Genomic DNA, 15,522 nt, shown 5'->3' with positions numbered 1-15,522 from the left:
GAGATCCACAGACTTCAGCCTCCTGAGTAGCTAGGATTATAGGCATGAGCCACTGGTGTCTGGATATGATTACATTTTTAATAAAAGTAAACTTTGCCTCTGTTACCTTTCTATTTGACAATCACAGCCTTGGTGGTCTATTTAATCACAAGAAATATATCACTGCAAAATGATGATTATATGTCTAGGCAGAGGGATAGAGAATTAAAAATGTAGTTTCTTTCCTTAGCTCCAGGTTGACTCTTAACAGTCATAGACAGCTAATGGATAGAACTCTGATGAGACAGATGCAGATGGAGAAGCAGATGTAGCTCTCATCAAATAGTTGGGCTAAGCACAGTGAGTGTGCTGAATATTCTTGTCTAAATACCTGAAAAATAATCCACTAACTCCCTGAAACTATGCAGGACTTTGCAGCACTAATGGAACCTAATCATTAGAGTCATTTACCAGGAACCACTTTGGGGCATGTATGGAACTTAATAATTAAATATAATTGAGAAAGCTCTGTAAATAAATAGGAAAATGAGTTATCATACGACAAACAATATAGAAGTCTCTATGGTGCAAAGTCCGCTCAGAGACTCCCAGGTTCTTATTTCTTTTGTGGTCGTGGGGCTTGAACTCTGGGCCTGAGCGCTGTCCTTCAGCTCTCCAGCTCAAGGCGAGTGCTCTACCACTTGAGCCACAACACTTCCAGTTTTCTGGGTGTTTTATTGGAGAGAAGAGTCTCATGGACTGGCTGGCTTTGAACCGTAATCCTCAGATCTCAGCTTCCTTAGTAGCTAGGATTACAGGTGTGAGCCAGTAGCATCCAGCTCCAAGTTTGTTTATTTGCTGGTCCTGGGGCTTAAACTCTGGACCTAGGCTCTGTCCCTGTGAGCTCTTTTTGCTCAAGGCTAGCACTATAGTATTGAGCCACAATGCCACTTCGGCTTTTTCTGTGATTAATTGGAAATAAGAGTCATACAGACTTTCCTGCAGGGGTTGGCTTTGAATCATGATCCCTAGATCTTAACTTCCTGAGTAGCTATGATTACAGGTATGAACCACCAGCACCCAGCCCAAGTTTATTTGTAACTCCAAGTAGAGCCAAGACTACCTACCCCATAAATGGTATCTAACCAATTAGTGAGCATGCCTAATTAGGAACCTTTCATAATCTTTTCTTGTCAATCTTTTCTGTACAAAGGATATCTTTCTTTTTTGTCATTGTGGTTCTTGAACTCTGGGCTTGGGTGCTGCCATTGAGCTCTTCAGCTCAAGGCTAGCACTCTACCATTTGAGCCAAAAGGCTACTTTCGATTTGCTGGTGGTTATTTGAAGTCAAGTCTCAGGGACGTTCCTGCCCAGGCTTGCTTTGAACCTTGATCCTCAGATCTCAGCCTACTGAGTAGCTAGGATTACAGGTGCGAGCCACTAGCACTTGGCTTGGGATCTTTGTTTTTGTGTAGGTCACGGGGCCTAAACTCTGGGCCTGGGCACTGTCCCTCAACTCTTCGGCTCAAGGATAGTGGTCTACTACTTGAACCACAGTGCCACTTCTGGGTTTTTCTGTTTATGTGATAGGAATTGAACACAGGGTCTCATGCATGCAAGGCAAGTACTCTACCATTGAGCCACCTTCCCAGCCTTGGGATCTTTCTTACAGATGATGATTGACCCATTTACAATTGAGTACTCTGGATCTTATTTCCTCAATATCCCTATTAAATGCAGAACCTAGTTGTGGGTGTTACCAGAACCCAGAAGTCAATGAAAACTTTCAGTTACATGATATTGTACAACCATTAATATTTCAACAATATGATTTTTTTTTGCCAGTCCTGGGGTTTGAGCTCTGGGTTTAGGCACTGTCCCTGAGCTTCTTTTGCTCATGGATAGCACTCTACCACTTGAGCCATAGCACCACTCTGGCCTTTTCTGTTTATGTGGTACTGAGGAATGGAACCCAGGTCTTCATGCATGCTAAAAGCCCTCTACCACTAAGCCACATTCCCAGCCTCTGTAATGATTAAAAAAAAAATCAAAATAGAAACACGTCCTTGCTGAAAAAGGATATTTAATAAATAAAGGGATTTGTTTGTGATCATTTGTGTAAATGTCCAAAAGTGGGTTTGGTGGGTCATAGGGGAGCTCTACGTGGCGTCTTTTGAGGAAACTCAATACTGCTTTCCAAAGTGGTTGAACAAGTTTACACTCCCACCAGCAATGCAGTAAGGTTCCCTTCTATCCACATCCCCTCCAGCATCTGTTGTTATTAGAGTTCTTGATTATAGCCATTCTAACTGGGGTGAGGTGGCATCTCAATGTTGTTTTGATTTGCATTTCTTTTATGGCTAGAGAGGTTGAGCATTTCTTTATGTGTCTAGTTGCTATTCTTATTTCCTCTTCAGAGATGTCTTTCTATGTCTTTAGCCCATTTATTTATTGGGCAGTTGCTTCTTTGAGGATTTGTTTTTGGGGGATTTAATTTTTTTGTGTTCCAGGTATATTTTAGATATGAGACCCTTGTGTTGTATGGCTAGTGAAGATCTTCTCCCAATCTGTGGGCTTTCTATTGATCTTGCAAGCCTATCTCCTTTGCTATGCAGAAACTCTACAATTTTATGCAATCCCATTTGTCCAACCTTTCTTTGATTTGTTGTGTTTCTGGGTCTCTATTAAGAAAATTTCGGGGGCTGGGAAGGTGGCTCAGTGGTAGAGCGCTTGCCTTGCATGCCAGAGGCCCTGGGTTCGATTCCTCAGCACCACATAAGCAAAAAAAAAAAAAAAAAAAAGCTGGAAGTGGTGTTGTGGCTCAAGTGGTAGAGTGCTAGCCTTGAACTGAAGAGCTGAGGGACAGCGCCCAGGCCCAGAGTTCAGGCCCCACGACTGGACCCCCCCCCCAAAAAAAAAAAAAATTTCGGCCTGTGCCAAGGAGACCTAGGGTTTCTCCTATTCCATCCTGTAATGTTTTCAGAGTGTCTGCTTTGACTCCGAGGTCTGATCCATTTGGAGTTGATTCTGGTGCAGGGTGATATATAAGGATCTAGCTTTAGTTTTCTACAAGTAATTAACCAATTTTGCCAGCACCATTTACTGAAGAGGCTGTCTTTCTTCCATTCTATTTTTTTAGCTCCTTTATTGAAGATTAGATGGCTATAGGTCTTTAGATTCATTTCTGGGTTTTCAATTCTATTCCATTGGGTCTGTTCTTGTGCAAGTACCAAGCTATTTTGATTACTATAGCTTTGTAGTAGAGTTTGAAATTTGGTATTGATATTCCTCCAGTACTGTTCTTTCTGTTAAGGATTGTTTTTGCTATTTGGGGTCTTTTATTATTCCATATGAATTTTTGGATTGCCTCTTCTATTTCCTTGAAGAATGAGGTTGGAATTTTGATGGGTATCACATTGAATTTGTAGATGGCCTTGGAAAGTATTGCCATTTTCACGATGTTGATCTTTCCAATCCAGGAGCATGGGAGGTTTTGCCACTTTCTAAGTTCTGTTTTGGTTTCCTTTTCCAGGTTTTTAAAGTTTTCATCATAGAGGTCCTTCACTTCTTTGGTTAAGTTAATTCCTAGGTATTTTATTTTTTTGTGGGGCTATTACAAATGGAGTTGCTTTCCTAATTTCAGCCACACTTTTCTCATTGTTGGCATAAAGAAAAGCCATTGATTTTTGAGGGTTACTTTTATACCCTGCTACTTTCAAAAGACTCCACATAGCGCTCCCCTATGACCCAGCAATCCCACTTTTGAGCATTTACCCAAATGATCACAAACAAGACCACACTAAAGCTACCAGCATGACTATGTTTATTGCAGCATTACTTACCATAGCTAAGATATGGAACCAACCCAGATGCCCCTCAGTAGATGAATGGATCAAGAAAATGTGGTGTATATATACACAATGGAATTCTATGCCTCCATCAGAAAGAATGACATTGCCCCATTTGTTAGGAAATGGAAAGACTTGGAAAAAATTATATTAAGTGAAGTAAGCCAGGCCCAAAGAAACATAGGTCCCATTTTTTCCCTTATTTGCAATAACTAGTATATGTCTGAGTCAAGCAGAAAAGGTCAGATAAGTTGACATTAGGGGAATGGACCCCAAGATAAGTATTCAAATTTTTTTGTTTTTTTGTTTTTCCTTTCATGCAATTGTTTCTAACATATTCATAAGATGATTTCTATGTTGCTTTGTATGTCCCTCGCCCATGGTATAACCCATGCTTTCACTGTATTTGATGTTGATATAATTTGTGGAGGGGAAGGGAAAAAACAGATTGTTTAACTAGGGATACAGGTGGACCCACTGCAACAATGAGATGTACAAGTTGTTATGTCGAAAAATGAACTTTACAACTTTGGTGGGTGGTAGGGGGAGCGTTGGGTGTGGAGAGGGGGGGAGTACGGAAAGGGATGGGAAGGGGAAACGAAGAGGAGGCAACAATGCTTGATAAGAAATGTACTCGTTATCTTGTCCATGTAATTGTAACTCCTTTGTATGGTATTATCACAAATATATATATATTTTTTGGAGGGAGGGAGATTTGGGTCCAGTCGTGGGCCTGAGCTCTGGGCCTTGGCGCTGTCCCTCAGCTCTTCACCTCAAGGCTAGCACTCTACAACTTGGAGTCACAGCGCCACTTCTGGTTTTTTTCCCCCCCTGCTTATGTAGTGCTGAGGAATCGAATCCAGGGCCTCATGCATGCAAGGCAAGCACTCTACCACTGAGCCACCTTCCCAGCCCGTCTGTACCGTATTCTCACAATAAAAAAATAAAGAGATTTATTGTTCTCATTAAAAAATAAAAAATTGAGAATTAAACATTTAGGACTCATACTTGAGGGCTGAATCCATGCTCATGGTAAAAGACTAATACTGCTCTCTACATGCCTTGTCATGTTATAAATATGCTCTGCAAGAACCATTGGAGTCACAAAGATAGATATGAAAATACAGAACTATCTCAGCATGGCAAAATTTACTTCTTCCCAGAAGGGTGCAGCCGAAGGTCAGGCAAGCAAGTACACAGAGCAGGCAGGCTGCCATGATATTTATTTCTAATGCAGCAGTCCCCACCCCTCTGCTCAGATTGGTTGAGCTCAGGTTCACAATCTTCTCATGATTGGCTAGTTTGAATGTGGTAGTCTGTATTTACATAAGGTAATTTTGAAATAAGATGGATAGTTCACAAGTAATCTTTTTTTTTTTTTTTTTTTTTGCCGGTCATGGGGCCTGAACTCTGGGCCTGGGCGCTGTCCCTCAGCTCTTCAGCTCAAGGTTAGCGCTCTACCGCTTGAGCCACAGTGCCACTTCCGGCTTTTTCTGTTTATGTGGTGCTGAGGAATCGAACCCAGGGCCTCATATGCTTGCAAGGCAAGCACTCTACCACTGAGCTACCTTCCCAGCCCTTCACAAGTAATCTCAAAGCATACTCATACCCCCTGTTATTTCTATCTTGAAAAGAAATCAGTTTAAGACAAAACCTCACAGGTTAAAAATCCTTTTTTATCACAAAGCAGTTCCTTTTTTCCTCAACAAGAGCCAAGCCACCAGGCCAAAGCAGGAACTTTTAAGCAAGACAATTTGCTAAAAGTGACAGTTTTCTTCATAGTCAGTGAATAGTAAAACAAGCATCTCTCTCTCCCATAACTTAAGCTGTCAACTCCATCTTTATGGTTCCCAAACTGGAGTCTCTAATTAAAAAATGTACTTTTGCCACTAAACTGCTGAATTTCTTCCTTTGAAAGTCCCCAAACATAGCAAAGATCACATTTAATTGATATCATCTGGGAGCTTATCAGAAATGCCAAATCTCAGTCTTAATGGTGAAGATCATTTCATCACGATCCATAGGTGTTCTAATGCATGGTCAGGTCTGAGAAGCATTGAAATTCTGTCTTCTCTGCTAGATTTCACGTCTTCATGTATGTTTTCAAACACACAGAATACTTAACCTCAGCTTCTCACAAGGATTTCCTTAAGATTAATTTTTAGACACTTGAAGATTGTTATTTTTAAATTGCTCTGGAGAAACGACTTTAAGCCACTAAATAAAGTAAAATGTGACCCTGTAATCTGCAGTTCTTTCATTGGTACGCTCCTCATTTCTCAGTGATATCTTAGCTCAGAAGTAATCTTTATTCATCAGCAATCTCTAGAGTTTCTGATGGGAAAAAATTTCTAATTCCTGTGAAAATTGTTGATCTTATGGATTTCTCTATTTATCCAAAACAAACAGTACTGTCCTCAGCCCATGTTAAATGTATACACAGGAGCTCTGTGGAGAAGCATCTCCTCCCTGCAGACAGGTGAGCAAGAGCTTACAGATCAGAGAACCCTGGTTTCCTTCCTCAGCAGAGCAGGGAATCATTTCCCACAGGAAACACATTCATCATACCAGGCTTTACTGGTTTTCCTCTGTTGAAATCCTCTGGTTATTGCAGCTGGGAAAAGAATAGTTCTGCAGACAGTGGGTCTAAGATGTTCTGATTGGAAACATTTTCATAACCAGCAAACACACCTGGACTATCAGATGCCACTGTTTCTTTTCTTTTTTCTTTATTTGGCCAGTCCTGGGCCTGGGCACTGTCCTTGAGCTTCTTTCGCTCAAGGCTAGTGCTCTACCACTTGAGCCATAGTGCCACTTCTAGCTTTTTTGTGTGTATGTGGTACTGAGGAACGGAACCCAGGGCTTCATACATGCTAGGCAAGCACTCTACCAATAAGCCATCTTCCTAGCCCATACCCCCATTTCTTTCTTTAGTATTATTATTATTTTTTCTTTTTTGTTGGTCATGGGGCTTGAACTCAGGGCCTGGGTGTTGTCCCTCAGCTCTTCAGCTCAAGGCTAGAGCTCTACTACTTGAGCCACAGCACCACTTCTGGTTTTCTGGTGGTTTTTACTGGAGATAAGAATTTCATGGACTTCCTGTCTGGACTGGCTTTGAACTGTGATCCTCAGATCTCAGCCTCCTGAATAGCTAGGATTGCAGGCGGGAGCCACTAGCGCCAGGCTCCATGTCACCATTTCTTTAAATGAGAAAATCAGAGAGTACCAGATTACTTCATAGGGCAGCAGTTACAAGAATGTGTTGTCATGTAAGATTGATTTAAATATTTCCTCATATTTCATGAAGCCGTCTCAATGTCCTTCAGAATCCAGCAATTTACAGATGTCTTGTTTAACTCAAGTAACTATTGCTTAAACTAAAAGTAACTATTGCTTAAAATTTTTGAAAGTATTGAAAAATGCTATTCACTATAAGCAGTGATAGACTGGCAAATCACATAAGTATGTGAGAAGACTGATTTTATGAAGTCTTAAGAAATTTGCGGAAGACTGGAAAAGAGTGAATGCAGTACTACTGTTTATTATTGTAGGAACCTTACAAATCTTTCTAATTTATAAAAAAAATAAAAAGTATCAGTCCATTATTTTTCTTTTTTTGCTTATTTACCATGCCTTTCCTTCACTGCTCCTTTCCTGTTCTTTATCGTTGACTTTTTTTTTTTTTTTCAGATAAGGGGTAGGTTTATTCAGTAGACCTGCTGGGACCAGGCCAGGTTGGCCCTCCACACGGCTGGGAAAGGCCTAGGAAAGAGAGAGAGCTGGGAAAGAGCTGAGAAAGAGAAGAGAGCTAGAAAAGAGAGAGGAAAGAGCAGAGAGAGGGTGTTTGGGAAAGGTGGGAAAGAGAGAGCTAGGAAAGAGAAGAGAGCTGGGAAAGAGAAGAGAAGGAAAGATTTCGTTGACATTTTTGACTGCTTCAATTACATTTACTCCCTCTTCTCTACTGATTTGAAAGTTACACATTTTGGTTTGGAAATTTTATGTCCTGGCTTGAGCTTTTGTTATTCCTAACTTTGTTTATGTGTGTTTGCTAACATTATTATTTTATTATAGTAAGAAAAGTATAGAAATAAAAACTTGAAAAGAAAAAAATACAAGAGAAGAATGAGCCAAATAAAAAAAAAGATGACACCAATGGCTTGTACAATAATCCTACCTACTAAGGATGTTGAGATCTGGAGAAACTTGGTTTGAAACCAGCTTGAGAAGAAAGCCCACAAGATGTTATCTCCAGCAAAAATCAGAGCTGATAGCATGGCTCAAGTGGTAGAATGTTACCTGAGAAAGCTCAAGGCCCTGAGTTCAAAACCCCAGTACCAGGGGAAGAAAACCTGAATGTTTAAACATGAATAAAAATAGTAATTGTAAGTAAATTAATTAAAATTAAATTAATTAACTGTAACTGGAATTTTAGTGAATTATTTGATTATTTATTTATGTGTATGTTGGTGCTGGAACTGGGCTTGAACTTAGGGCTTACACTGTTCCTGAGCTTTTTCCACTCAAAGCCAGCACTCTGCCACTTGAGCCACAGCTCCACGTCCAGCATTTTAGTGGTTAAATTGGAGATGAGTCTATGAACTTTTCTGCCCACACTGGCTTTAAACCTTGATCCTCAGATCTTAGCCTTCTGGGTAGCTAGGACTACAGGTGTGAGTCACCAGCATTTGGCTTTTAATTTTTTTTTTTAAATTGCTCCAAAAGCTATTCAACACAGGATGGCAAGAAATGTTTGGAAGTAAATGAATAAAATAAAATAATACCTGATCAACAGAAAGGAAGCTGTATTTTTATATAAAAGACAAAATCATTATTTGGGATGGAGAAATCACTATCCACCTACTTATGATGTTAGAAAAATAGCACAGGCAAAAGCACCAGGTGTTAGAGACTACTCAGGAGGCTGACACTTGGAGGATAAAGGTTAGAAGCCAGCTAAGACCAAAAAGTCTGTGAGTTTCTAGCTCCAATTTACCGGTACTGGAGGTATGGTTCAAGTGGTAGAGCATCAGCTATACAGGAGAACAATACCCAAAGAATTCAATCTGTTGAACTAGCACACACACACACACACACACACACACACACACACACACACACACACACTCACATTCATATGCATATGAGTAAAACATAAAGCAAGGCAAGACATAAAAGGGTAGAACAGAAATATGTGACATAGAAAATGGAAAGGGTGAGAAATGAGAAAAGACAAAATATGGTATGATTTAAGATACATTGTACTCAGAAACTCACATGTTGAAGTGAAACCCCCTTTACAACTACTTAAAGATAATTTAATTAAATAATTTAAAAAGTTTAGACAGGTTACTAAAAAATGAAAGTAGGCACAGATAATGCAGGTACAGACAATGTAGAACTAATGTATATTTGTGTGTGTGTGTGTGTGTGTATGTATGTATGTAGGAACTCAGGGCCTGGCGTGTGTGTGTGTGTGTGTGTGTGTGTGTGTGTGTATGTATGTATGTATGTAGGAACTCAGGGCCTGGCGTGTGCGTGTGCGTGTGCGTGTGTGTGTGTGTGTGTGTGTGTGTGTGTGTGTGTGTGTGTGTGTGTGTGTGTGTGTATATAGGAACTCAGGGCCTGGCTCTAGTCTTTGAGCTTTTTTTTTTTCTTTTTCAAGGCTAGTACTCTACCACTTGAGTCACAGCTCCACTTCTAGATTTTGGTGGTTACTTAGACATAAGAATCTTATGGACTTTCCTGCCTGCACTGGTTTTGAACTTCCTGAGTAGCTAGCATCAAAGGCATGAACCATCAGTGCCTGGCTTTTATCAACTTAATAAAAGTGTATACTAGCCAGCCAAATGTGGGGCAAGGGTATCTGTATGCTCTTGTTAGTAACAAAGATAGAGACATCATGCTGCCACTTTCTTCAGAAAGGAGTTTATGATCTTTCTGCCCACTGAATCCGCTCTGTGGTGTGAAGATTCTCCATGGGCTGGGAATACTATGTCAGTGAAGACCCTCCTTGCTTGGAGTATCCTGGGCACAACACTATTTGACCTTAAGTAACATCAGCTTTTTTGTGTGTGTGTTTTTCAATTGTGGCCAAAAAAATGGACCAGGAATCATGTTATTTAATCGCTTTATATACAATAATATGTAAGTTGCATAAGTGCTGAGGTAAAAGTGACTTTCAGAGCAGTTCCTTGTGCTAAAAATATCAGTTGCTGATGATTCTAGAAAGTCAGAAATAGAATCAACCCACCAGTCAGCTATCTGCCTAGATAGGCATAAAGTATTTAATCATTTATCTTCCCCGAAACTCTCAGAGAAGAAGTTCATAATTTCATTCCAAATAATCAGTTGAGGATTTTTTCATGTGTTAGATGACTCATGAATTATATATGTTGTTCTTTATTTCTGAATCCTGTGATTTGATGAAATGAGTACTACAATTTATTTCCTCCCAAGTTGTCTTTACTATTATCTATTAGAAGGATTGTAAAACAAAACATGTCAAGAGACACAGATTATTCTGTGCTCATTTGCTCTGTTGGGAGACATGTCATTCTGTTTCTCTATTATTTCCACTGTTTATGTATGGGGAAAACTGCTGAAATAGCTCTAAAACTGAGTGAGCATTTTAGTTCACACGCTCCTTCTTTTCTTCCTTCCTTTCTTCCTTCTCTTTTTCTTTCTTCTTGGTGTTGACACTAGGGCCCAACCAACTAGGGCCTGGGCAATGTTTCTGACCTTTCTTTTTTGCTCAAGGCTGGCATTCTACCACAAAAAGCCCCAGCATTTTTTTTTTTTTTTTTGTCTGCCGTGGGGCTTGAACTCTGGGCCTGGGTGCAGCTCAAGGCGAGCTGCTCTACCGCTCGAGCCACAGGACCACTTCTGGCTTTCTAGTGGTTTATTGGAAATAAGAGTCTCACGGAGTTTCCTGCGCAGGCTGGCTTTGAACTGTGATCCTCAGATCTCAGCCTCTGGAGTAGCTAGGATTACAGGAGTGAGCCACCGGTGCCCAGGTAAGCCCCCGCTTTTTGATGGCTAATTGGAGATAAAAGTCTCTTGGATATTCTTGCCCAAGCTGGCTTTGACTTGATCCTCAGATCTCAGCCCCCTGAATAGCTAGGATTTGCCTAGTGTACTCTGGTTCTTGTATTACTAAACCTTCAGGGAACAAAAGATAGAACTGCTTAAGGAAAAAGCAAAGGAATGAAGTACTCAAAGAGAAATAACTAGAGTTTTGATTAAGAGTTTGATTAAGAGTTTTACTTAAGAGTTTGACTAAATTAAACTCTTGATTGGATAGAGTTAAAAATACACTTAGAAGGCACTAAACTTTTTTTTTAACCACATGGGGGCAGTAGCTACTACACAGCAGGGAACTTTAAGGATCCTTCTCTACTTCTGAACTTTTCTAATTCTTTGATTTTTTTTCCCCTATCAAATACATGCTTTGTTAGTCTTTGATTTTTAGAAACCAATCCCTCTTCCTGTCTGAAATAATTAGACACCAAAAGTAAGAAAAAAAAACCAGTTTGCTGAAAATGAGAAAAAAGGTCCATACCATGCATGAAAGATTTCAAAGTCTGAGTTTACAGAAGATATGTTAAATACACAACATTTTATTTGCTGGAGGAGCAGATTCTTTTAAAAGTAGGAACTGATCAACGCTAGCATAAGATAGGCTTGCCTGAAGCTGGGGGCCCTGTGGTTCATGCCTACACTCCTGGCTACTCAGGAGGCTGAGATGTGAGGATTGCTGTCAAAGCCTGTCCTGGTGGAGAAGTCTGTGATATTCTTATCTCCAAAGAACCAGCAAAAAAGCTGTGACTCAGGTGACAGAGAGGCAGCCTTGAACAAAGAAGAACAAAGCGGAAACTTGAGGACACTATTTTTTGATGTATACTTTCTTATAAAATACTTAATATTTTGACTACATTTTCATCTTTCACTCCCTAAATATGGGTTTAAGGTATGGTGATATTCTTTATTCAGCAGAAGTTTACAGTCATATCCAGGGCACTTCACGTGTGAAAGTTATATTTAGCAGATGATTCCAGAGTGCTGAAAATCCATGCTCAGGTGAACTACTTATCTTGTGAGTGGCGCTTCTCTTCCGTGCAGATAAGCAGCTTTGGTAAATGCTAGAAGCAGTGGGTGTTGCGGCCATTTCTCACATCAGTTTCTGAGTATTGGCCATTTTCAATCTGGGCATCACAGCAGTTTAGAGTCAGAGATTTTCCTTTAAAAATATATATAATCAAGCATATTTTCATTTAGCAAGGAGTGTAGAAGAGATCAAATCCCTATCTTTTTTTCTTTTCAAATCCCTATCTTTTAAAGAAAAAAAAATGCATGGATGATGATTTCTACTCAAATGCAAAGGGAACATGACTCAAAGAGCACAGACTCTGGGACACCTTGGGGGTTCAAGGCCCAGCTTTGCCATCTCGCTAAATTTCTCTGGGAGTACATGTCCAAACCTGTCTGTAAATCATAGCACTTACGCGACTGATATATGTGAGGATTAGATGGTGGAGGGTCTGGAATATGCTTTGATCACTGCCTGGTACTTACTAAGTGTCCAGTCTGTGTTGACTGCTATCACTGTGGTGGGGGCCTTGGTCAGCATTATCAGGCTGCCCCCATTAGCACCTGCCTTTTCTAGAAAAGGCAATGAAGGCTTAAAGACCTTATGAAAGATTGGGCAAGTGGTAGGGAGCAAGGCTTACAGATTACACAGTACAGATCAAATACAAATGCACCAGAAAGTGCAAACTGCTCATGTGTTTTGTTTTCTTCTTCTGGTACTGGGGTTTGAACTCAAGTGTCTTAAGCTCTCATTTGCCTTTTTTTGCTCATGGCTGATGCGCTAATACTTAAGCACCCCCCCCCTTCTCTGGTTAATTGGTGAATTTGTCTGTCTGGTCTGGATTCTCAGATCTCAGGTTTCCAAGTAGCTAGGAGTAGAGTTGTGAGCCATGGCTGCCTGGCCTATCCACATCTCTATAATAGTAATTGAATACAAATCTAGCACTTTCTATGCTCCAAATGCCTGTGGTTCTTTGTGCTAAGGGTAATCATTTTATGAACAAGAAAGCTGAGAAAGAGTGATTAAGTAACTTGCTTTGGATCCAGTAGTTACTTGGTGACAGACTTTTTTTTTCCTGTTCTTTTCTTTGAAGATAACCACAAATCGCCTGGTGCTTGCAGGTGTTAGTTGCTAGCATTTGGTGGCCACTGGTTTCTGACTAGAAGGCTGTTCAAATTGGCCGTTAGCCATCAGCCTACCCACTGTTGCCCTAGTACTCTGCGGATTGTTTCTCTCGGTGATGCTCAGGACAGCTCAGCGATGACCCTGCTGATCATATCACTTACTCTGCCTCTGCTGCTACCAGATGGCCCCTGGGCTGCTGGCCATGGACTGTTCCCTGCCATCCCAACTTCACATGTTGACTCATAATTTTCAGATACCCTCCTCATCCTTTACTAAGGATTTTGAAACCTCTTAAAGCTCTCTCTAGTTTCCTGCTTACACCCTGTGCACATCAATGTGGTAGAAGAAATTCTCTGAGGCCTCTGCATTGCTCTCTGCTTTAACTGCCTGTGGGAAGAATAGAAGAATTCCAGACAGGAAGATCTAAGCTCCCTTAAAAAAAATCGTACTGAGGTTTGAACTCAGGGCCTCCCTCTTTCTAGGCTAGTGTTCTACCACTCGAGTCATAACTCTGTCCCAGATTTTTGCTGATTGCTTTGAGATGAAGTTCAGAAAACTCTGTCTAGGCTGTCCTTGAACTATGATCCTCTAGAGCTCAGCCTCCTGAATAATTAGGATTGCAGATGTGTCACTGGTGCTCAGCTTCCAAACTCCTTTTGATAAGGACTTCCCATGTTACTCTAGGCTTTCTGCATTTCTCCCATCAAGTATTCCAATGCTGGACTGAGGAGTAAGGCTTCATACTCACCTCCCAAATTTCTTTTATTCCTACCCATTTCTCCTTCTCTTCTCTTCTCTTCTCTTCCTTCCTTATTTCCTTTCCTTTCCCTTCCTTTCCCTTCCTTCCTTCCTTCCTTCCTTCCTTTCCTTCCTTCCTTTTCCTTCCTTCCTTTTCCTTCTTTCCTTTTCCTTCCTTCCTTCCTTCCTTTCTTCCTTCCTTCCTTCCTTCCTTCCTTCCTTCCTTCCTTCCTTCCTTTCTTTCTTTCTTTCTTTCTTTCTTTCTTTCTTTCTTTCTTTCTTTCTTTCTTTCTTTCTTTCTTTCTTTCTTTCTTTCTTTCTTTCTTTCTTTCTTTCCTTTTTCCTTGGTGCACATCCTGGGGCTTGAACTTGATCTAGGTGCTGTCCCTGAACTTCTTTTTTTTTCCTTGGTGCACATCCTGGGGCTTGAACTTGATCTAGGTGCTGTCCCTGAACTTCTTTTTGGTTAAGGCCAGCTCTCTACCATGTGAGCTACAGCTCCACTTCTGGCTTTTTGGTAGTTTATTAGAGATACGAGTCTCACAAACTTTCCTGCCCGGGCTGGGTTTGAACCTCAATCCTCAGATCTCAGCCTCCTGAGTAGGAAGGATTACAGATGTGAGCTACCTGCACCTGGCTTCTCTTCTTTGGTAGAACTTTAGTGCCAGTGGAAAAGTCTAACTCATTAGTTCAACTGCAAGACTGCAGGAGTTCATTGTAATTGGGCAATTTCTGAAACTGGGAGATAAAAATGGGTCAGGTCTTGAAGATCCAAGTCAAGTTAAGGAGTTTAGATTTTTCAGGCTGAAGGTAATGAGAATTTTATGGAAGATTTAAACAGGGACATGTATGATCATAGAGGGAAAAGTCCAAAATGTGGTAAGGCTGGAGTAAGCAGCAAGCAGGCTGTCTTGAAGGATCCTGTGGTGATTTAGACCAGAGGGATAATTTTGGAAGGAAGAGGCTCTGGAGATTCATTGTGAGAAGAGAAAGGATGCTCTTCTTGGAATCACTTCACTCAGCAAGAGAATTCCTTTTTCCTGTCCCCAGTCCCCTTGCTTTCCTCCCATGCCTCCTCTTTCTCTCTCCCTCCCCTGCCTCTCCACAAACATATTCTCAGAGATGTGTCCCCAGCGAAGCCCACGCTGACTTCCCAGCCTTGCTCCTGCTGCTAACTATACACAGCCAATATTAGAAACCTTTTATTCTGCATACACGTCTTTCCTATGCCAACGGGCTGTCTACTTAGGGTAGTTATTGTTGCCCAAAGCTTTTGTAGTCTAGGGCTTATTACATTGCTGTAATAGAAGAGACCAGCAAATATTTGTAGAATGCATTGAGTGAATATAATTAGTATAAAAAGACCAAACAAACAACCTCCCCACCCCCCCAAAAAAAACAAGGGAAGAGAGATTGGAGGTTTTATTTCTTTATTTAATTTTTTTTTTAATTGTTCATGAGGCTTGAACTATGGGCTTAGGTGCTGTCCCTGAGCTCTTCAGCTGAAGGCTAGTGCTCTACCACTTGAGCCACAGCGCCACTTCTGGTTTTCTGGTGGTTAATTGGAGATGAGTCTCATGGACTTTCCTGACAAGGCTGGTTTTGAACTGTGATCCTCAGATCCTGAGTATCTAGATTACAGGAATGAGCCACTCGTGCCCCGCTTAGTGAAACCTTGTGAAAGATGATGACATCTAAGTCTTTGCACAAAAATCCCCAGATCAGACATAGATGGAAAACTGCTCA

Source organism: Dipodomys merriami, unplaced genomic scaffold, assembly GCF_024711535.1.
Source record: "Dipodomys merriami isolate MVZ:Mamm:240054 unplaced genomic scaffold, mDipMer1.0.p SCAF_1, whole genome shotgun sequence".
NCBI lineage: Eukaryota > Metazoa > Chordata > Mammalia > Rodentia > Heteromyidae > Dipodomys > Dipodomys merriami.
Note: the sequence above shows the minus strand (reverse complement) of the source record.